This window comes from Macrobrachium rosenbergii, chromosome 55 (genome assembly GCF_040412425.1).
Source record: "Macrobrachium rosenbergii isolate ZJJX-2024 chromosome 55, ASM4041242v1, whole genome shotgun sequence".
In the NCBI taxonomy this organism is placed as follows: Eukaryota; Metazoa; Arthropoda; class Malacostraca; order Decapoda; family Palaemonidae; genus Macrobrachium; species Macrobrachium rosenbergii.
In genome coordinates this window covers 81,624,880-81,648,235 of record NC_089795.1, presented here as the reverse complement: position 1 = coordinate 81,648,235, position 23,356 = coordinate 81,624,880, and positions in this window count along the sequence as shown.

Sequence of the window (23,356 nt, the reverse complement as noted above, 5' to 3'; positions counted from 1 at the left end):
GTACATTGGAGATGTGTGCCATCATATGCAAATAGCAATAGGATTTACTCGTATCATACGGGTCCCGTTTGCTACCTTTTTTCCATTCAAGAAATAAACTATTTTCAAGCATTCTAAATATAACATCTTGACCTGGTATATATACTGATGATACTTGTCATGCATTAAGAATTAGCTCTCAAGAACTTCTATATATATATATATATATATATATATATATATATATATATATATATATATATATATATATATATAATAATGTGTGTGTGTGTGTGTGTGTGTGCGTGTGTATATATACATATATATATATTTATTTATATATATACATTTCTATATATACTAAATATATATGTATATATGTGTGTGTGTACTATAAATGAAGTCAAGCAACTGTGAAAGTTTCCCCTTCCTAACCTACTTAATCAAACATCCACTAAACCTGTCTTTTCAAATACCAAAATTCAATTATGGATACACACACACAAACACACTTTTATATAATCCACTGGTTCTTTCCAACAAGGGTGCCGGGTTCGATCCCATGGTGAGGAGGATCGACTTAGACCCGGAGCCAGCATGTTCATCCCAACATACAATCTGAGAACTGGAACGATAACGCATTTTGGAGCCTCCATGTTACTGTGAAAAGCGCATATATGGAATAATTAAAATGGCCACTGTCTTAATAAGCATCTCTGCACAGATCACAGATCGTTCTGGAAAAGAGATAAAATACCTGTTTACACCTCAAAGGCCGTTCAAATCATATAATGGTGACTCCCAGGGTTAGAAATAGATTTCACGGGCCACAATTTTAGAATTCGCCGTACGCGTAAGCACGTACTATTGCGTAACTGCATAATGGTTTCACAGAAAAATGTTCCAAAATACGTGACAATGTTATTTTTAGTTTTAATGAGTTCCAGTTGTGAAATGTCCTTTTGAATTTGGACTGAAGCGGGTTCCAATTATTAACTGCTATATTTCTGGTTCATGCTATTGCGAAATAAGTTCTTTTATTATTCTGGTACTGTTAGCTTACAATCCTAGTAATTATAATTAATGGCGATATTTTGCAGACCAAGAGGTGCCTGATTTATACTGCATAGGGAGAGAGTCTATAACATTATTATTATTTTTTTAAATATCATTACAATTTCAATTACAGAAGGCGAGAATGAAATCTGCAATGATGGTTCACTGAAAGTACTCAAAACTACAGTAAGGGTTTAAAATAAGTGTTCAAGAGAATGTATCCCTTTCGTCAAAAGGAGAATTCTCCTAATACAAACAAAAAGCACAAAGGAAGTTTCCCTGGAAATCCAAGCACAGTACACGCGCTCACAAAAGGAACACACAATAACAGCCGGTTCCTGTAAGTAGTGAAAGCGCTACGTAAGCCAATGCCTAATCCCTTTGTGATTGGAAATTAACAATAGCTTCGTTTGTTGACAAATAAGGAACGCCGTAAGGAAAAAAGGGAAAAAAAAGCAATCGTATCCAGGATCAGGTTTCATCTCTCTCTCTCCCTCTCTCTCTCTTTCTCTCTCTCTCTCTCTCTCTCTCTTTCAGTCAACTTGGTATTTACTTTATTTCATCGGACCCTGACGGTGTTTCTGCTTTAGTTTATATTCTCTCTCTCTCTCTCTCTCTCTCTCTCTCTCTCTCTCTCTCTCTCTCTCTCTCTCTCTCTCTCTCAATCAACTTGGTATTTATTCAAGTATATTTCATCAGTCCCTGTTCGTGTTTCTGCTTTAGATTTTATTTCTCTCTCTCTCTCTCTCTCTCTCTCTCTCTCTCTCTCTCTCTCTCTCTCTCTCTCTCAATCCAATCAATCAACCATTCAATCAATCAGCTTGGTATTTACTTTATTCAAGTATATTTCATCAGCCCCTGTTCATGTCTCTAATTTAAGTTTTACTTCTCTCTCTCTCTCTCTCTCTCTCTCTCTCTCTCTCTCTCTCTCTCTCTCTCTCTCTCTCTCTCTCGATTAATCAAATTGATATTTATTTTATTCAGATATATTTCATTAGCCCTGAGAAGTGTTTCTGCTTTAGGTTTTATTCTCTCTCTCTCTCTCTCTCTCTCTCTCTCTCTCTCTCTCCTCTCTCTCTCTCTCTCTCTCTCTCTCTCTCTCTCAATCAACAGCATTTACCTTATTCAAATACATTTCATCTGCCCCTGTTCGTGTTTCTGCTTTAGTTTTCATTACAACTTAAATTATCCCACCTTAGTCTAGCTCTGTTTATTTTGGCACTCTCATACCAAAATGTGGAATTACCCAATCTTCTCTTTTAATATACATTCTCTACACTGATTTTTTTTCTATTTTCGCTCTGGTTTTATTCAGGATATGAACAGAGCGTTAGAACGAGATTACAGTGTTGTTTTTAAAAGCGTAATAGAGGAAGAGAAATGAATGAGAAAAGAGTGGTAGAAAACCGAGTATGTATGTATTTATATATATATGTGTGTGTATATGTGTGTATTGTATGTATGTATGTATGTATGTATATAAGTATATAATATATAATATACACATACATACATATATATATATATATATATATATATGTAATATATATATATATATATATATTATATACCAAAATTACCATTTTGATTTGTTCATGAAACGCTTGCGAGTAATATTTACTAAACCTCTATTTTTCGTATATATTTAGATCAATTTTATTCCAATACTTCTCAGTCTTAATTTGAAAAACCTAAAGTCATTTACACAAACCATTACATTAAGAACGTCACATTTTCTCCCCGACCATAAAGGACGTTTCGGCAAAAACAAAACAGAAATATAACACAGAACAGAGGCAATATTTTCGCCCGAATTGTTTGTCGTACAAAAGGCCGGGAAGCATGAATAGGCAAAACCTGAATGCAAATACTTGTCAAAAAAGGCACCGAGCCCTGTGCCCATAAGAATACGGATTGCGGTTATTCCATTTCACCCCCTTTTTTTTGTTGTCGTCATTGTTCGTCTGGGGCCTTCCCTTGTAATAAATTCATGAATGCACACGTGCATGGATATATTCAGAACAAACGTCCTTCCATATAAGTTCTACCTAATTGTTTGGTAATGACACTGAGGTGTTGTCAATCGAACTAGTGTATCTATCTATATATATATATGGTATGTATATATATATATATATATATATATATTATATGCTTAATGTGTGTGTGTGTGTGTGTATGTGACATCTATGATGTCTGTTTTTACATCTTATTTTATATACATACATACATACATACATAAATATATATATAATATATATATATAACTTTTATTCAGATAGCATCTATGCACGTGTGACTGTCAAAGCAATTCAGTTTCACATAAACTAAAGGAAAAGAATCTACATCTTTGTTCTGAATAGAAATCTATCCCAGATGCACTATATCTGGTCCCAGACGATGTGTTCCTTCTATATATGTATATATATATACATATATATTTATGAATGCATATAAATATACGTGCATAGACTCTAAGATGGTTGGTTGGTCTACATTAAAACTAGCTTATACACCTGGTAGGCTGTGAAACGGAGTAGGTCACCTGATGTGGACCTCCGGACACTGACCAACCCTCAAAAAATACATTTTGTTCACACTTTCCCATTCTCAGCTCTCATATTTGGTCCTTTCGTTATTCCAGCGGTTTTTGTTCGACTAATGTCTTCAAGGTGCATACAATTTCTCGGTATTCCAGTTTGCCCCATACTGCAAGTATTTATAATGTCATCCTGCCATCCTTTTCTTTGTTCCAGGTTTTGAATCCGTAATATAACCCTACTACAAATTTAGATCAAAATCCTAGGATCTTAACTGGAATGCTTAGATTTCATCCTTTATCTCCCATTCTCTATCTAGTTTCATCGTTTATCTCCCATTCTCTGTATAGTCTCACCCTCCACCTCCCATTCTCTATCTAGTCTCATCCTTTATCCCCCATTCTCTATCTACTCATCCTTTATCTCCCATTCTCTCTCTAGTCTCATCTTTTATCTCCCCTTCTCAATCTAGACTCATCCTTTATCTCCCACTGGCTATCTACTCTCATCCTTTATCTCCCATTCACTATCTAGACTCGTCCTTTATCTCCCATTCTCTGTCTAGTCTCATCCTTTATCTCCCATTCTCTATCTAGTCTCATCCTTTTATCTCCCATTCTCTATCTAGTCTCATCCTTTATCTCCCATTCTCTATCTAGTCTCATCCTTTTATCTCCAATGTTCGCTCTATTTTCATGTTTATTTTCGGAGAGATCTTACAGACGCTCATATTGGCCCATCTAACATTACATATTTCTGAATCGTTTGTGTTTATGCCACGTTCATCAACGCCTTCTGATTTTAACTCCTTGTAAAATGTCTGATTTCAATTCCCTATAAAATTTCTATCACGTTCATCTTATTATCCCTGTAAAATGGCCCTACTGATATTAACTCCCTAAAATATGTCAATAATCTTTATCTTTTCAACCCTATGAAATGTATATCCTTTTCATTTTGTTAAAAGTCGAATAACTTTTCCTAGCTGATGAACTCACTTCAAATTCTGCTTTACTGAGCCACGGGCTTTGTGCAATCCGTATGTGTGTTTTTTTTCTATACTCTTGGATTTCACCTTTAGCTTTTACCGGAACCCTAGGCATGATCTACGAGGCACTGAATGTCAAGATAACAGTCATTATTTAATTTTCAGAATCCTTGGCGTTTTCTTAGCAAGGCATTACCGTTATGATAAAATATGATAATATTATAAATCTCTCCGGCATGGGGAACTTTCGGAATGGAATGGAATATAAAATTTAGGCCAAAGGCCAAGCGCTGGGCCTTACGAGCTTTTGGTGGTACAAATTTATGGTAAATTTTTAGCTCCCAGTATCAAAGTAAATATGTAAACCTTCGAGAAAAAGTCTTGGAATTAGGCACTAATACTATCTAGACTAGAGTTATCTCACGAGTACAAAGTAACGAGATACTATGCGGTTAACAAAAATCTAACCACGACTAAGAATATCACGCAAGATAATTAATAATTTGTTTCCCCATTCTGGTCAAAGTTTTAATTCCATGTCCTAAAATTGATCACTCAGAAATACAGTCCCTTCGATATTACTGACTGGTAAAATATATCACATTATATGTGATTTTATGTTATGATGATACTAAATTTACTCTGGACTAGGAATTTAAGACATTACTCTAAACAAAGAAGTCATTTTAACAGAAAAGATGGAAGTATACACATTCACAATTAAGCTATATTAACATGAAGGAAATGTTAAAAAAAAGTAGTTTTGAATATCCCAATAAAAGCAAAATCATTGGATAGACAGTTGCACAATCTATAAAAGATCACATGAAGCATCGAATTCACCCAACGGTAACAAAGTACAATAATCAATCTATTTAACATTCATTCTCAAATCCAATAAAAATCTATTATAATGACGAATTTTATCCGGAGGATGCATGCTCCATTTGAAGCTCTCGTGACATTTACTGATTATATTTTAAAAAACGTAACTTTTGCACTGTCATGCAAGTACGGCACCCCTGATGCTAATGTGCTTTGATTTTTTTTTTTTTTGGTCACGATGATCGATAGCTGTCATACTTATTCTTTGTTTTCCTAGGTTTACAATTGGTCTCCATCTGTTAGGATATCTTCCTCGTTTCAAAATGGATTAATAATAATAATAATAATAATAATAATAATAATAATAATAATAATAATAATAATAATAATAATAATAATAATAACAGAAACTGCGCACAGTGAGAAAATTGATGGACTCCTAAGGAGGCAGTATGCAACCCGGAACCCCACACTATAAAAACCACCCAGTCGAATAGGATGACTATAAATAGACCCAAAAAAATAAAATAAATAAATAAAATAATAATAATAATAATAATAATAATAATAATAATAATAATAATAATAATAATAATAGTGAGATAAACAACGATTGTAAATACTGATTTCATGATTCAACATCCGTTCTTGAACAAATACTGACATTCAGTTTTTTCTGTCTGGATAAATTTTAAAACTTTCCATTTCTTACTAGCGTGTATACACACACACACACACACATATACATATATGTATATTTATGTACATATATATATATACATATACATATATATATATATATATATGATTGTCCTTGAAATGAACAGCCATATACAGTAGGAATACGTGGGGACATAACCAATTTGTTTCGCCGTAGAAATCTGGAAAACCGGAAATTTTTCAGCCTTCATCTCTGTAGGAATTACCTGGGGACATAACAAACTTACTTCGTTCTTTTATTTTATTCACATCTGCCTACAACCGATCATATTTTTCTCCAGTTAGGCTTTTGGAATCTCTGAGGGCAGCTATGGAAATAAAGTGCCTGCAATTTAACAAATCTCAAACGGAAATAACTTATATATTCAAACATTATGCCTACAAGATCATGATAATGAGTGAGTTAGAAAGTATTTTGGAATATCAGATAGATATACATATCATATAGGAATACGCATACATTTGCATATCTCAATACATATACACTTATATATATATACATAATGTATATATATATATATACATATACATATACATATACATATATATATATATATATATATATATATATATATATATATATATATATATATATATATATACTCATATATATTTGCACAAGCTCTAACATGAAGAGAATTTAGCTAATTTTCCAGACATACAAAAACAAGATTTTTCTTCTTTCTTCATAAGTGTTGAGATGACCTGAAAATGATGCCTTTCACCCTTCCTGCTCATTCTTTTGCATCATGGCAAAAACAACCATTCGGCGTACCTTCGTCCGGCATTCCGGGAAAAGGGCAAACTAATCGAAGATTTACGGTGCAACGTTCAATTGCAACCTTTCCATTAGCGAGAGTAAATGGCCCCACCTGGCTTGTTGCAATAACTGCGAAGGTGATTTACAAGATACATTGACGTCCATTAGGGGGTATGTTTGGGTTTTGCGAGGGTGTTGGGTGGTTCGCTGGGCAGCTAGTTAGAGAAAATTTTACTTAATAACTAGTCTACTTAGCTATCTCTTACAGAAATTATTAATTATTTTCTCCTTTGCGAAATAATTTATATCAAATATTGACGACAGTGCCATCCTCCTCTATCTTGCGGTATGGCAGATTTTATTTAAATTCATATGGTAACAATATTTTTTAGTTTTCTGTAAAAGAAAATTACTGTGCCGGCTTTGTCTGTCCGTCTGCACTTTTTCTGTCCGCACTTTCTCTGTCCCCCTCAGATCTTAAAAACTACTGAGGCTAGAGGGCTGCAATTTGGTATGTTGATCAGCTACCATCAATCATCAAACATACCAAATTGCAGCCCCAACAATGAATTTGGCATTACAGGTTAAAGTTAGCCATATCGTGCATCTGGCAACGATATAGGACAGACCATCACCAGGACGTGGTTAAAGTTTCATGGGCCGCGGCTTAAACAGCATCATACCGAGACCACCAAAAGATAGATCTGTTTTCGGTGGCCTTGATTATACGCTGTACAGAAAACTCGATTGCGCCGAAGAAACTTCGGCGCATTTTTTACTTTTTTTTTTTTTTAGTCTTTACGTGATTAATATATTTTCAATAAATACTGGTATTTATAGCCACGAAATGAGAATTATTTTATCCTACGTCACTGTTACGTAAAACATAGTGAACTAAGCTCTTAATAATTGATCACCTATCACAACTGTCTACTGTGTGCTTTTCAGCCTTATTCACATATCTACATAGTAAATAAAAAGTCAGTACATAGTGTGATTAATGACTTTGAAAAAATACTATTCAATGTATATTCTACTGACAGCTTATTCTTGTCTATAAGTAAGCAACACTTATCTATCTACAGTATACTGACTAGCGTCTCTTTCTAAGTAACCTAACTTAAAATATTAATTCTATCAGTAAAAACGAATACAAGCAGAATTTATATATATACATACACATATTTATATGTATAAATACATACATATATATATATATATATATATATATGTATGTATTTATCATATATTACATAATATATATAATATATATATATATATATATATATATATAAATATGTGTGTGTGTGCGTGTGTGTGTGTGTGTGTGTGTGTGTGTGTGTGTGTGTGTGAGATAGAGATAGTTATATGAAATTTAGGCCAAAGGCCAAACGCTTGGACCTGTGAGGTCATTCAGCGCTGAAAGGGAAAAATTAACAGTAAGAATGTTTGAATGGTGCAACAGGAAGAAAACCTCCCAGCTGAACTATGAAACAACTGTTAGAGAGGGTTACGAAAAGCCAGATGGAAGAAAGAAAATATGAACGGAGATACAGTAAAAGGAACGAAAAAGGTTGCAGCTAGGGGCCGAAGGGACGCTGCAAAGACCCGCATGTAATGCCTAACTCCCTACGGCGTGTATGTATGTGTGTATGTTTTCTACTTCGCTTTGCACTAAGCAACCATATTGCAAGTGGTTATTCGCGCTGGGCTGTCAAATGAGGGCGCGCCTGTCACTCGCCAGCGAGCTGTTAATCATTGGATGAATTTGGTAGACAAAGGGTCGTTATGCAGTCTAATCTACATTCTAATGGAATAACAGCCGTGGTGCCGGCGTCATTCATTTATTCAGGATAATGCTTCCTACCAATCCATTAGAGTAACGATAAATATGCAGCTTCCCGCTAACCTGTTTGAGAAATGGACACGTTCATTTTATGTAGGGGGAGGTATAACTGTTCAGCCTCGTTTTCTTCATTTTTGAAGATTAAAGATTTTTTAAATTTAGCTTCAGGCGACAATAAAGTTATACTAAAATCGTCTTATTAAGTCAGGGTACATGTGGATAGACATAAGTATATATTTATTAATAATATTCTCGGTATTTAATTCCTTTAAGAACATATTATTTGATCTACTTTAAAGATATATTTAAATTCTGGTTTTCCAATTTTTTAAAACTTTCTTGCGTCATTGAGAATCAGCTCCGTTTTGATTATATAATCTTATTTATTTGCTTGATAATTATTAAGCATGATAAGGGTAAAGGTACTGTCATTCTAGATAAAGAAGGTTACATAAACAAAAAATGGAGATGATTCCCAACGACGAAAGAAAGTTTCAAAAAAATTGGTAAACCAGAATTTAAACATATCTTGAAAGTAGAAGATAAAATAGTTAGGTTTTTGAAGGAACTAAATAAGTATATAGCAGCACATGTAGATGAACGATCAAAATGTACAAGGCTACAGGAATAAACCGGACGATCTCTTTGGTTACAAGAGCTCACTGTGGCTCTCGCATCACGAAGAAAAGTCACTTTTTATTTGCTTGCAAGGTTTGATTTGTCACCTGGTGTCACTAAACACCATGATCACTTATTACAACATTACACTTGTAAAACCTGGCCAAATGCTCATTATCTGTACGAATAGTGCGTCATATCATATGGAGATCAGAAGGCGGGGACAAGAACCAAGCAGATTGAAATTATTGTTTTGCTGCGCTGAAGTCATATCAGTTCTTAACACATTCCCCTAAAGATGACAGCAGAGATCTCTAAATCAATACGAAACGGATATCCGAAAATATCAAAGGTAAAGAGTCATTTCAAGGTAAAAATTAAGTATATCTTAGTTTAACCAGACCACTGAGCTGATTAACAGCTCTCCTAGGGCTGGCCCGAAGGATTAGACTTATTTTACGCGGCTAAGAACCAGTTGGTTACCTAGCAACGGGATCTACAGCTTATTGTGGAATCCGAACCACATTATAGCAAGAAATGAATTTCTATCACCAGAAATAAATTCCTCTAACTCTTCATTGGCCGGTCGGAGATTCGAACACGGGGCCAGCAGAGTGCTGGCTGAGAACGGTACCCACCCTCCCAACGAGGAACTAGCTTATGGACTCTGAGGCACCTACACTTCCCTAAAATGGAAAACTGCAGTATCTGCAAAATTTTTGAAATTGAGATATGCCATCTATTGGGATCGTGAAACACTAAATGCCCGAGTTAGTGTAGTTTCAGAATGATTCTTCAATGCTTCATTTATGGAGTCCCGTTTGCAGTATCTGCAAAATCAGTAGAAAGGCAAGGAAAAAAGCAGTATATACCATTTTTCTCAGTTTTGTATTTTTGCAGGTACTGCAGTGTTCCATTTAGGACAGTGCAGGTACCTGACGTTTTGCACATACCTGCCACTGCTAGGAATAATCAAGCCTACGAAACTGAAGTTACATCCTGTGCTGAGAAACAGAAATATAATGATCTGGTTTGTGTGAAAACTGCACCTAATACGAATTGCACAAGATAGATTTCATTATGGATTTCATTTAACAAATATGTTGATCAGATGAGTGAGAAAGTATTTATTTGTATTATGAAAACCTGATGCGCAAATATATATAAATACAAACACATATTTATAATATATAATCATATATATGCCGTATATATATACATATATAAACCTGATGCACAAATATATACATTTACATACTCGCATCAATATACACAAATATAAATATATATATATACATATATATATATATATATATATATTCATTATCTGCGCGTCTGAATATACTAAGAAAATTATTCACTTAAAAAACCATGAATGTACACAAGCTATAATAAAACCAAATTAATCGATAATTACATCCATGAAAATTGTAAAACAAGTAACAGATTATGGATAAGTCCCATCATATACAAAAAGCACAAACTGAAGCCCTCGCTTCTGGACTCCAATAACCCGTCGGAAAATGACAGTAGAAATTGCACGGAAAATTACCAGCTGCCAAGGATTCATAAATATTCATAGAACCCGTCAAAGGCAAAATGAAGCAATTCGACAATACCTGTTAAGTCTTCTTTCGCCACAGATTAAGCTTATACATTCACTGGCAAAATATACTATAGCTGGTGGATATTTTGAGGAACACCAAGGATGCAAATTGTTTGACGCCACTCTACTCGGCGGAGGTAAACTGCAGCCGTTTCCTTTAGCTGAATATTCATTAGTGGACTGACTTGAAAGCGTTGGCATTAGATACTAAGATTTTTCACAAATATAAACAAGTTTCTTCGGCGCAATCGAGTTTTCTGTACACCCGCTACAGCGCATACTCAAGGCCACCGAAAATATATATATCTTTCGGTGGTCTTGGTATAATGCTGTATTAGCCGCGGCCCATGAAACTTTAACCATGGCCCTATGGTGGTCTATCCTACATCGTTGCCAGAAACACGATAATGGCTAACTTTAACCTTAAATAAAATAAAATCTGCTAAAACTAGAGGGATGCAATTTGGTATGTTTGATGATTGGAGGGTGGATGATCAACATATGCAATTTGCAGCCTCTAATAGTAATTTAAGATTTGAGACGGACAGAAAAAATGCGGACAGAATAAAGTGCGGACGGACAGACAAAGCCGGCACAATAGTTTTCAAAGAAAACTAAAAATGGAGAAATGAAGAAAGAAAAATGGCTCCAGCTAACAGAAATGCAAACTAAGCTACGTGGCAGTAACACAAGACTGCAAACACTGTACGTTTCAACTCAAACAGTGGACTATTACTCAAAAGATAAACCCCTATTCATGCGGAACCCACCTACATTGGCCAGTGAGCAATTGACTTGAAGTTCAAGTTTGTTATTCAATAAAGCAGCTATTAAAATCAGCTCCAATAACAAGCAAATGGAGACAGTAAGAATCGGTTCAATACAGACAAATTTGTTTATCAGATACGCAATGGCAAAAATGTCTGGGTTGCAAGTTTTATCAACCAACAAAGCAGACGTAATGATGCTAGGGGGGCAAATGGAATGGAATATAAAGTTTAGGCCTAAGGCCAAGCGCTAGGACCTATGAGGTCATTCAGCGCTGAAAGGGAAATTAGAGCAAACATTTTTTTAAAGGTGTAACAGGAGGAAAACCTCGCAGTTGCACTGAAACAATTGTTAGGAGACGGTGGAAAGTATGATGAAAGGAAAATAATATTAACGGAGTTACAATAAAAGGGAATGGAAGGAGTTGCAGCTAGGGGCCGAAGGGACGCTGCAAAGAACCTTAAGTAATGCCTACAGTGCACAGCGCGAGGTCCACTGACGGCACTAACCCCACGATGTGCCAGAAGGGCAAATGTTGCCAATAAGTACATGCAAGTATGCTGCCGGATAGGTAGCTATTTATAGAAACGGATATGAGGTGTACTGCAGCTGTGAAGCGTAAGTATCATCAGCTGAGCCGGAATGTAAATAATGTTTCACTGCAGAGAGAGGGGAGAGAGGGTATCATCAGCTGAGCCCAGAGATGTAAAGGTTGGGAACACAGTTGTAGGTATCATTAGCTGAGCCAGAATGTAAACGTTTCACTACACACACACACACACACAGAGAGAGATGTATGTGAGAGACAGAGAGACAATGAGATAAAATGGTATCATCAGGCATGAGCCGGGATAAATGTTTGACTGTACAGTTGGGGAGGGGGACGTAGGTATCATCAGCTGAGCCGGGAATGTAAACAAACGTTTGACTACAGAGAGAGAGAGAGAGAGAGAGACGTAGGTATCATCAGCTGAGCCGGGAATGTAAACGTTTGACTACAGAGAGAGAGAGAGAGAGAGAGAGAGAGAGAGAGAGAGAGAGAGAGAGCTGAGGAATGTAAACATTTGACTACAGAGAGAGAGAGAGAGAGAGAGGTGTATGTATGTGACCCCATTTATGGCAATGGGATAAAATGGTATACAGGCATGACATAACATGTTGTAGAAATGTAGAGAGAGAGAGAGAGAGAGAGAGAGAGAGAGAGAGAGAGAGAGAGAAAGTGCAGCTTACGCTTTAGTAGAGATGAGATCTTAGCGCATTTCCGCCCGCCCACTGCACTCTCCATTGTTTCTTTTTTTGAAAGGTAAGCGGGAGGCTCCCGCTCTTGTATTTGTTTACATCCGCGTCTGATCGATTTCAAGGGCATGCGGTTGCGTTCAGTGCGATGTCGGACGAGGAAAAGGCCTCGTTCTTTTGGTTTGCCTTACTCTTAACACCGGCCCATCTTCCCGCCCCACTCTTCCACTCTCTCCCGTTCCCTCGGTTATCATCGGAATGGAATAGAATATAAAATTTAGGCCAATGACGAAGCGCTGGGACGTGCGAGGTTATTCAGCCCTGAAAGGGAAGTTGAGAGTAAAGAAGGTTTGAAAGGTGTAACAGGAGGAAGACCTCGCAGTTGCACTATGGGGCGATTGTTAGGAGAGTGTGTAAAGTAAGAGGAAAGAAAGGGAATATGAACGGCGACACAGTAAAAAGAATGAAAGATGTTTCCTAGGGGCCGAATGGACGCTGCAGAGTTCTCTAGTTATGCCTACAATGCACCAAGTGTGGTGCACTGATGGCACTACCTGCCCCTAAGGGACCCGGTTATCAATCCTACTCCTGTTTTCGACGTACTTTGTCTTTAATACATTAGCAGCGCTGTCACCACCATCCCTCTACTCGCCAACTATCTTAATCACCCTACTCCCTCCATCTTGTCTTCAAGGAATAACTTACGATGTTATCAATACTTACTGGAACTCCGTAGCCCTTTTTCATACTTCCTTATATTTTTGACATAAAGCAGATTCTGTCAAACACCTATTCCATTAACTACGTGTTTTTTTAGGAATTTTATAATATAAATTTTGATATACAGCAGAGTCTATCATACACCTTGTATAGTTTTAGTAAACTATATAATATAAAACCTGCAGACTTAATCGTATGTAAAACTATATTGTTTAGCTGCGCTTTCATTCCTCAGTTTGCTCTTCTTACCTCCATCAACAAACTTGGAGGGAGATTACGCAATAACTGCTAACACGATATCTCAAATAATTACTGAAGGGCTCTCAGTTAAAACTTGATGGTCGTTGTACTTATTCCGTATGAATGCGAACTAACTGCGGATAATATTAATAAAAACTATTAATAACATTAACCAGATTTCATATTCTCTTTCTAATGGATTACTTAGAACGGAATGGGATATAAAATTTAGGCCAAAGGCTAAGCGCTGGGACCTATGAGGTTATTCAGCGCTATAGGAAAATTAGGGGCAAAAAGGTTTGAAAGGTGTAACAGGAGGAAAACCTCGCAGTTGCGCTATGAATCAATTGTTAAGCGAGGCTGGAAAGTAAGATGGAAGAAAGAAGATACGAATTAAGGTAAAGTCCAAGGAATGAAAGGGGTTGCAGCTACGGGCCAGAGGGACGCCGCAAAGAAGGAGACAACTTACAATCACGAAACTATTCGCGATCGATGTCCAATAAACTCCCATTTCAGTTCGGTTCGGTCAAAGAAACGAGAGCCACTCAAGACTCCGACAATGACCTTTGATTCCTCTCTTCAGAGCGAAATATTCAGAGCTGGTTTCGTCGTAAGAAAATCAGGTTCGATGAGGCAAGTCGAGTTGGTTATCTAAATCACATTTCAATCATGGGAATGCAGCTGAGTCTGCTGCAGTCAAGGCAAAGTCGTGGGGTTAACAAACTCATCCCAAGAGACAGGGCCCTGCCATGTCTGGCGCGAAACCCTATACATAGCAAAGAAAAAGTATGGTGGAATACTTACATACATATATACATACATATGTATACTGTGTATATGTATAGAGCATATATCTATATATCTATATATATATATATATATATATATATATATATGTATGTATATATATACAAAAAAGAAACATAGAATACATGCAACACAAGCATATATATGTGTATATATATGTATATATATATATATATATATATATATATTATATATGAGAGAGAGAGAGAGAGAGAGAGAGAGAGAATAGACGTGGCATTACCGTTGTTTGATTTCATTGAGGAACCTGACCATTATTGGAGGTAGTCATAATCTATACCCCGGACCTACCGCTCACTCTTACCAGATCTATATTTATTTCCAACGATCTCAGTGACTTCTTTGGAAAACGCTCTTCATTCCTAAGCCTCATCCCAGGTGAAGGACATATGAAGAAACTCCACCAAGTGGGTTGAGTTTCCTTCAAATATTTTTCGCTTGGTTTCAAGCCTTTGAAGTGACAAGCGGGTTCTGGAAGTGTGAAGAAATCGGGGACTTATATGAGTTCCCTGACACTGAGTCATAAATACATGATATATATATATATATATATATATATATATATATATAATATATATATATATATATAATACATATATATATACATAATCATAATCATGAAGCTAAAAATGTCGCTTAATATCAAATTCTCTTCCTCAGGAATATCCCCGAAGGGGATTATCACCGAAGGGGAATTTATAATTCCCCATCGGGGATATTCCCAGGTAGCGTGAATTTGATATCAACATTTGTAGTCATGATTAACTATATAAATCACAGTGATAAAAATGTCAAATACATATACATATATATAAATATATATATACAGTATATATCATATATATACATATACAGTACATATGTTAAGTACATGAAGGTCTGTGTGTATGTACATATGCATATAATTAACTTCAAAATAAATTTCATTCAATTTCAAGCGAAGATACGAAAAGAAGAAAAATCGCAGAACATACGATAAATCCACTACCACTTTCACTAAGGTTTCCCCTGCGTACGATGTTGGCTGATATTGTCCTCAACAAGTGTGACGACGTCGTGTCCTTTGTGCGTCTTTTTTCGGGTCATGGAACGCATTACAAGCCTCTTTTACTCCGAGATGAACCCTTTCACTCTCCCCTGACGTCCCGTCTGGTGCGTGAAGGTTATCGTTCTTCGGAGTTGTCAAAAAATCGCGATGAGAAAATAAGCCTGATTACTTTCTTTTCTCTTTTTCCTAATCGTTGCAAGACTTATTATGCACAATGAGGCCTCTCCTGGAATACTGATTTTAAATCATAGCTTTCGTCTTAACTTCGTCATAAATATTGAACTCAGCTTTAAAATTTATACAAGGATTTTCTTACTGTGGACTGAAATAATTAAACTCCCTTTTCAGTAAACAGAGCTTGCTTTCGTGTTTCAATGAACGTCCACTTTTCATGGGATAAAAGCACCACTGATATATGACAAATCTACACATTCTACGGAGAATGTATCGGCACTGTGTCTTTATGACCTTTATGCATACCCAATAAATCGTGCAGTCATACTAACTTATGGCACAGGACCAGGATTCTACAGGAAGGAAATACTATTTCGCCTTCAAGGTACGCTCTAGGATGCTATTAATAAATGATTTGTTTTATTGTAAAGAATAATTGCAAACCAAAATACGAAGAGACTTTCTGGAAAAAGTTGAAAATACAAGATATATTTTCCCACTCATTTTGTTACCTTTGATTCAGCACCTGAAGTGTAATTGTAAGTTTCTTTGCAGAAACTGACAATTTCTGGGTTCATTTATGTAAAAAAAAAAAAAAATAATTCTCCTAAAGGGGAAACTAATGAACTGTGGATAAGAGTGACATCAGCTACTACTTAGATAATGTCTCTTCTTGTGTTTCAAATACATTTTGTAAACAACTGTATTTTGTAAATAGCTTGGCCTATGCAGAAATGATCAATGGCAATCCGGGTTGCCGAGAAAACTTCCAAGACCATACTAAAAGGAAAATGAATTTAAAAAAACGAATACATGCTATGACTGTGATAATGTTTTACAGCGTACGGTTCTCCAGAAAAAAAAAATCCTTGACAAAAACGAGTACAGTATTGCAATCTTGCAAGAACAACTCCCTTACAATCATAAAGCTGCTCCACTTTGTTCAATATCAACAGATGCTCAACTTCTTCGCGTCCTCTAACTTTTTACACGATGAGATGCCTTATTGCAACTCCTAAAATATTCATGGAGATCAAAACTTGTTCTTGGTTTCTCAGAAGTTAGGGAAAGGCCAAAAGGACTGTAAAGGAATGGAAAATGGGGCGGAAATTTTGTTTCTGATCGCGGCGAACCTCACACAGAGTCATAGACGCCTTTTCCAAGTATGGCTTTCACGTCTACAGTGCTTGGAGTTCATTGCCTCCGGTAAGTTATTCACGCGCCCGAGTCTGCCTGCTTGCTTTCTTGTCTGTCTGTCAGTTTTCGAATACTGCTGACCGATCTCAAAGAATTTTTGTGAAGGGGTGGAGCTATAGGTCAGGGGAAAATTCATTACATTTTCAAATAGACCCGGAAACTGATACAGATCCCAGATTATTATTATTATTATTATTATTATTATTATTATTAATGTAGCCAATCGTAAATAATGTTGTAATATAAGAAAGGGTCCAGAGGGTAGGTACCGAACCTCGTGACGTCACATACCATTCCGAGGTTCGGATCAAGGTAAATGCCTACTTTCTTTCTTTTTCTTTTAACGTGCTTTATTCCCATTTTTGTATGGGTAAACGATGCCTTTTTTGAAGGACTTTTGATTTGGCTTTGGGGTGAACCTGTGGTCTCGATCGGCTGCCCTGCCTGACATCGCTTAGACCCGGTACGTATGTTTCGCTGTATCATACCAGACCCAACGCCCTTTCTTCCCAGCAGCGAGAAGTTATTGTGGGGTATGGCGAGCGTTCGAGATGTGTGAGATGTTTGTTATGTTTTTTTTTAGAAGGTGTTGTAGTGGCTTTGTTTTGTGTGTGTATTCAGTCTGTAACATCCATTTGCTTTTAAGCAAACCTATCCATTGATTACATATATAATCCCGGGATGTCTACGGATAGCAAAGTGTCTGCCTCTCTGATCAGCCGGCTTGCGAGTTGAACCCACGCCACAGACCTCTACGAGGAAGTCCCGGCTGCTCTTTGTAACCAACTGAGCCATCGAGGCTCTATCAAGGTAAATGCCTACATTCTGCATATTTTATGGGGCCACCAACAGGAGAAGCTAGCCCCTGTAAGGCAACTGTAAGTTTAAACGGTAAGTTTATTATCTATAGCTCATCGCTGTTACTCACAAAAAATATGTACGAAATACATACTGCACTTAATCTTGCGTTGGAGGAAACATATTTTCTTCTAGCAAGGTAACGGGGTTTTACAAAAACAGGCTTAACAGTTGGTGTGTAAAACGTGCTCAGTATTTCCCAGATACAATTATGGATATAACCGAGTTATGGATATAAACGATGACAAGCATTTGATGAAAATAGTGCAATAATTGTATGGGCAAACCTCCAAATAACTAACAAATCTAATGCAATCTTAGGATATCAACAGCATCTGTAAGAGTTATGTATGCTTGCATTTCAACAGATGATTATACGGCTTTCTAAAGCAAAATTTATTTAGAAAAACCCCAAAATAATGGTTTCTCCATATCTATAATGAAATTCCCCTCAACCCCAAAGTTAGACGGAACTTCCTCAGGAATATTATTATGAAATCTTAGGCAATTAATCAACGAAACCCTTCAAACGTTACTTAATCACTGTAATAATGATCCGACTTGATGAAGAGCTCAGATATGCGAATTACCAATCTGTACCTGACAGTAATCGCTTTATAAATCAATTACATGCAGACTTTTGGAATTGAGCAATGCAGACTGTACTGAAAATGGAGTAGCTTATTCTTGGACGAATTTATTCGAGTGGAAAATAGCGTAAAGCTTATTCGTGCAATATATATTCACAGTATTACTTGGGAAATGTTATGAAAATGAATGATGCACATCCCTCAAGAAATACCAGAGAAGAACTTTACAAAGGCTTCGTGTTCCAAGCTTGTGAAAACGCTTTCCGGGTATGCGTGCAATAAGCATATCAAATTGCCTTCAGCTTTGGTCCTGAGAAGTGCCTAAGTCTATGCAGAACGTCATTATTATGCATTGAAACACTCAGTCCTCTCTCTCTCTCTCTCTCTCTCTCTCTCTCTCTCTCTCTCTCTCTCTCTCTGTCGAACACATGTTTTTTTTGATGTCCTAAAAAAAATTCAACAGTCATTTCTCTCTGAATGTACATTCTTCTTAAGGTAAAACAAATTCACTCTCTCTCTCTCTCTCTCTCTCTCTCTCTCTCTCTCTCTCTCTCTCTCAAACACTTTTTCATAATGTGTCCAGAAAAATTCTCCAGCCATTTCTCCCCGACCACGAATTCTTCGTAAGGTAAAAGAAATTCTCTCTCTCTCTCTCTCTCTCTCTCGCTCGCTCGTCAAATGTAACTGTCGCGTCTGCGCGGGTAGGATACAATGGATGAAATGATTTGATATCAGACTACTGCATAATACAACGTTAATGAACTACCAAGAACACGAAGAATGGGATCCTTAATCATCTACAAGAAGTAAATCCTTGCATTTCCTGATGATGCAAATAGACGCTTTGGCGAAGGCAGGCGTACAGAAACACCACTACGGAATTGGAAGATTTAAAGTTTATCCAACCAGTAAAAGCAAATGTCAGTAGTTGTCCAAGAACGAATACTGAATCATTAAATCTATATCCACATTAGCTGTTTATCTCACCTTAACCCCTTTCCACTTTTATTATTATTATTATTATTATTATTATTATTATTATGCCCAGAAGGTCTCAACGCCTCCGGGACCGACTTCGTCACCAACCCGTGACCAACCAAAACGCAGCTGACTAACCAACCCGGTAACTGTACACTCACCGCCCCACCTCGCTTGCTATAATATATACACCTGTAACCTGCATGCCATTTCCTTCACTCTTTGAAAATGAACGCCAGTGCGCGTTTGAAACGTCAGAGGAAATAAACCTAAGGAAACAGACATCTTTGTATTATTATTATTATTATTATTATTATTATTATTATTATTATTATTATCCAGTCTGATCAATGATTGTCCTTACCTCCACTTGGTACATTTAGGCAGCAGGTGTGGGTAGATATCACCTACTTCTCTTCTGAACGTCTAATGTATATTGTAAATTCAAGAAACTGATTTATTTAATCACATATTCCTAGTACGTTTTCCGCATTTATTTGATCTTTGTTTCATCACCCTCCCATTTTTTTAAGTAGGACTACCAACCTGCCACACACTGACCAGTGTTCATTATTTGTTTAATGAACCAGAACTGGACTCGCATTATTATTCGAAGCAACTAGCAATACAGCAGTTCAGTAATTTTCACTAATTAATAGCATGTTCATCTGTGCACCTACTCGCGCTTATCAGGAGGCTGGTTACATGTCCCCTGTCAATAATTATTTGCTTGACTCTTCAGCTGACGTTACATAATTCCTCTACCACATTTTTGGGTGTCACATTCACATCACATTCACATCATTCCATCGGCGCTCAACAGTTATGTCCTCTCCATTATGACAGATTATTTACATAACCAGAATATGCACTCTGGCTTATTGCGGCTTCACTAATGTGCTCCGCCTGTTACAACCCGACCCATACACGGCTTCCTAACTGGGTCCCTGACTGTCTGCAGTCATTATGATTAAGCCTCCAGCTCACAAGGCCATTTACAAATTAGTCACCCCCAGGCAATTAGAAGTGGGACGGGACGTTAGTTGCCAATTATCATAGTTAGACCCGCCGTAACTCGAAATATTTAAGGGGGTAATGTGGATGGTTACTCACCAGCCGGCTTATGTAGCCCGGGGGGATCTTGAAGAATCGCTGTGTTCATATGGCTTGTGCTGATCATTAATTGACTCGATGTCTTCCTGCAGGAAATAACATTTGTATTAATGTAGTGATAGCATAATAGCCGCGCAGGCCTGATTTCGATGCCTAAAGGGGATAATCATTAACATCGTAGTTTCTACTGTACATATTGTTATTCATGGAGCTGCCTTATCAAGCTGCGTGGGTGCATTTGGTACAAGTGTTTATTAGATTGTTTTTCTGTGAACTGGTGGGATAGTTTTGTAAGTGCTACTGTTGACCTCAAGGCCAAGAAAGACAAGGTCTGCTCACTTCCCCCCAAAATCCCCCATGTAGGCGGAGCTTTGTCTACCTCCTTATTACGTCAGCAGTTGAAATGCCGTAAGGAGCAGGTACCTCTAAGATACGTCATCGCCTACGTGCTTCCCAAGGTGGGAGGTGACTCCACCCAATTGGGGCAGACTTTTTCCCTCTTGGCTTTGATTGACCTAAGCGGTAAATTAAGTACCTGATAGTTAGGAGAATGAAACGGATCGAAGCCGGTTAGAGAAGAGCATGGAAGGAGCACTAACATCTCATAATACCACTTGACAATCAGAAGCATACAACCTTCCGGAGTTACCATTTCTACGGAGACAAAGGCATATAGTAGATTGATATCATATTATATATTATATATGTTTCAGACAGATAGCGAAACCAGGCATTTCACGAACTGCCTGAAATTTCAGGCAGATAGTGAAATGTACTTAGGGACATTTCCCCAGGGGCTAGTACTAAACACTGTTTCGCCATGTTTAGTACTAGCCCCTGGGGGAATCAAATGTCCCTAAGTGCATTTCGTTACCTGCCTGAAATTTCAGGCAGTTCGCGAAATGCCTTTTCTATCTACCTGCAACATATATATATATATATATATATATATATATATATATATATATATATATATATATATATATATATATATATATATATATATATAGTGTCTGAGCTCGTCTCAAAATTTACCATGTTGCACTCTCTTCTCTTACTTATACTATGAAGCCGTATTTTTTGATCGCGTTAATCAAATAAACCCAGACGTACCAGGTACGTTGTTATCGATATCCAGTGAAACACTGCGTCACATACAAAAAAAAAATTACGAAAAACCTACGCATTCAAAGTTAACAATAGTATCATGTAATCGATTACAGTCGTTATTATTAGCAATCGAACTCGACCTGTGGACTTTGTGTTGTAAATTACGATTTTATGTGTTGTGGAACTTTAGTGTAGGTCATCATGGGGTGGGGGAGGGAAATATGAGTGGATTAAAAAAAAATAAATGTCATTCATTGTTGCACCTATTTAGTAGGTGTATAAAAGGGAGTGGATATTGATATAGACCTTTTGATAGAGCTTTGCGAAGGAGGAAACTTTTTTTTCCTGAAACCTTTATTTATCTCCAGCTCAATTTTATTTCAATAATACAATACAATAAACAATTTAGGTCAAAGGCCAACTGTTGGGACCGATGAGGTCATTCAGCGTTGAAACTGAAATTGACAGTAAAAAGGTTTGCAAGGTGTAACAGGAAGAAAACCTCCCAGTTGCACTATGAGGCAACTGTTAGGAGAGAGTGGTAAGTAAAATGGAAGAAAAAGAATAAGAACGGAGGTGCTGTAAAAGGAATAATAGGAGTTGCAGCTGGAGGCTAAAGGGACGCTGCAAAGAACCTGAATTAATGCCTACAGTGCACTGCATGAGGTGCACTGACAGCATTACCTCCCTACTGACTTTAGTTCGATAAAAAGCAATCTATTTGTCTGTCTACTTAGCTTAGCATCAGTGACTGACTGATTGATAATCAAGTGACATAGCGTTTTCTGCTCAGTATGCATTATGCAGTTTCCTACTTCGAAAACTTTAACATTTGAATCGACAATTCCCAGACGCCTCGTGAGACAGGGCACATTAACACTTGATAGAGTAGAACAAAATCTAACAGCAAAAAATTAAATTGCCGAAAACTCAACGAGGGTGACGTCACTTTATGATCAGGCAATTTACTGATTAATTCTGAAGATTTATATCGACAATCAATCAACAGCGGGTCTTAGCACATTGAAAGGAAAACAACTGTTACTGTGTTTCGTGTCGTTTGTCAATGCCGTTTCCCTGAGAGAGGTTTCAAAAGATGAGCCTTAGTATAAAAAGGAAAATTTCATGGCTTCTTATAGAATAATAAAGGCCTCATCTGTAACGGAGCTCTTACTGAACCATCTGCCTGTATCCTACAAATATTCTCCTCTAGTTGCGGGATATTAAAAGTCCATTTCTTCTAAAACCTCTACCAACCTACGAGTCTATCATTTTCAAGTTCGCTCTCTCTCTCTCTCTCTCTCTCTCTCTCTCTCTCTCTCTCTCTCTCTCTCTCTCTCTCATCATCAGAAATATTCAGCTCATCCTTTCTCCTAGGTTAATCTTTTTACCTCCCCTTCGTTTTACAGTAATATTTGCTGGGACTTTGTATCCTCATTATCGTATTCCAGGAATACTAATGATTTCAAGTTTTAATAATATAATGATAATAATAATCGAAATAAGAAGGATATGGAATATGCCAGTGGAAACTGTACCCATCATCATAGGAACACTAGGC